A 2,162-nucleotide genomic window follows, 5' to 3' on the forward strand; every position below is an offset into this window, starting at 1 on the left:
CTCAAACTCTCCTCCTCACCGTGCATTAGGATGATATAGACACATGTCCTCTTCCAGGCAGATTTGTAACATTTTCTGTTGATTGGAAATTCTTAATTATTGCCCTGATGGTGGAAATGGGAATTTTCACTGCTCTAGCTTTTTTCTTAAAGTCACTTTCTAACTTGTGAAGCTGAATTATCTTTTGCTGCACATCAGATATATATTCTTTGGTTTTGCTCATTGTGATGGATGATTAAGAAAATTTGACCTTTGTTTTCCCTCCTATTTATATTCCTGTGAAACAGGAAGCCATGGCTGGATCGTTTCATGTTCATAATCACCCTGGTATGCTCAAAATTGTAAATATGAGTGGGAATGTACTTCACAGATATTTTACCCATAAGAATTTCTAGGGGTGCCAATAATTGTGTCCAACATGTATTTGAGAAAAACATTTATTTCATAATGAGATTTTCCCCCATTTTCAGTTGTTTTAGTTCAATGAAAGGTTAGATATTTGTGGATCAAAAAAAAAAAGATCAAAATGATTAACAATGCAGATTTATTTTCAAAGCCTTCTTTGATCATATTTACCAAGGGTGCCAATAATTCTGACCAGTACTGTATGTGTATACAGTGGGGGGGGGGGAAATATTTGATCCCCTGCTGATTTTGTACGTTTGCCCACCGACAAATAAATGATCAGTCTATAATTTTAATGGTAGGTTTATTTGAACAGTGAGAGACAGAATAACAACAAAAAAATCCAGAAAAATGCATTTAAAAAAAAGTTATAAATTGATTTGCATTTTAATGAGTGAAATAAGAATTTGATCCCCTATCAACCAGCAATATTTCTGGCTCCCAGGTGTCTTTTATACAGGTAACGAGCTGAGATAAGGAGCACTCTCTTAAAGGGACCTTTAACCTGTATAAAAGACACCTGTCCACAGAAGCAATCAATCAATCAGATTTCAAACTCTTCACCATGGCCAAGACCAAAGAGCTGTCCAAGGATGTCAGAAGAGACTGTAGACCTACACAAGGCTGAAATGGGCTACAAGACCATCTCCAAGCAGCTTGGCGAGAAGGTGACAACAGTTGGTGCGATTATTCGCAAATGGAAGAAACACAAAATAACTGTCAATCTCCCTCGGTCTGGGGCTCCATGCAAGATCTTGAGATCTTGGGTTTCAATGATCATGAGAACAGTGAGGAATCAGCCCAGAACTACACGGGAGGACCATGTCAATGATCTCAAGGCAGCTGGGACCAGTCACCAAGACAACAATTGGTAACACACTACGCCGTGAAGGACTGAAATCCTGCAGCGCCCGCAAGGTCCCCCTGCTCAAGAACGCACATGTACAGGCCCATTTGAAGTTTGCCAATGAATATCTGAATGATTCAGAGGAGAACTGGGTGAAAGTGTTGTGGTCAGATGACACCAAAATCGAGCTCTTTGGCATCAACTCAACTCGCCGTGTTTGGAGGAGGAGGAATGCTGCCTATAACCCCAAGAACACCATCCCATCGTCAAACATGGAGGTGGAAACATTATGCTTTGGGGGTGTTTTTCTGCTAAGGGGACAGGACAACTGCACCGCATCAAAGGGACGATGGACAGGGCCATGTACCATCAAATCTTGGGTGAGAACCTCCTTCCCTCAGCCAGGGCGTTGAAAATGGGTCGTGGATGGGTATTCCAGCATGACAATGACCCAAAATACATGACCAAGGCAACAAATGAGTGGCTCAAGAAGAAGCCCATTAAGGTCCTGGAGTGGCCTAGCCAGTCTCCAGACCTCAATCCCATAGAAAATCTGTGGAGGGAGTTGAAGGTTTGAGTTGCCAAACGTCAGCCTCGAAACCTTAATGACTTGGAGAGGATCTGCAAAGAGGAGTGGGACAAAATCCCTCCTGAGATGTGTGCAAACCTGGTGGCCAACTACAAGAAACGTCTGACCTCTGTGATTGCCAACAAGAGTTTTGCCACCAAGTACTAAGTCATGTTTTGCGATGGGGTCAAATGCTTATTTCACTCATTAAAATGCAAATCAATTTATAACTTTTTTGAAATGCGGTTCTCTGGATTTTTTTGTTTTTATTCTGTCTCTCACTGTTCAAATAAACCTACCACTAAAATTATAGACTGATCATTTCTTTGTCAGTGGGCAAAC

The 2,162-nt window shown here is 41.4% G+C and overlaps 1 protein-coding gene across 1 annotated transcript in view; it reads right to left on the minus strand.

Moving 5' to 3' along the window:
• LOC107596887 (RAS guanyl-releasing protein 1-like) overlaps positions 1-2,162 on the minus strand; it is a 29,264-nt gene that overhangs the window by 13,117 nt on the left and 13,985 nt on the right. The window lies entirely within an intron of this gene.

This window comes from Sinocyclocheilus grahami, unplaced genomic scaffold (assembly GCF_001515645.1).
Source record: "Sinocyclocheilus grahami isolate Dianchi unplaced genomic scaffold, SAMN03320097.WGS_v1.1 scaffold224.1, whole genome shotgun sequence".
In the NCBI taxonomy this organism is placed as follows: Eukaryota; Metazoa; Chordata; class Actinopteri; order Cypriniformes; family Cyprinidae; genus Sinocyclocheilus; species Sinocyclocheilus grahami.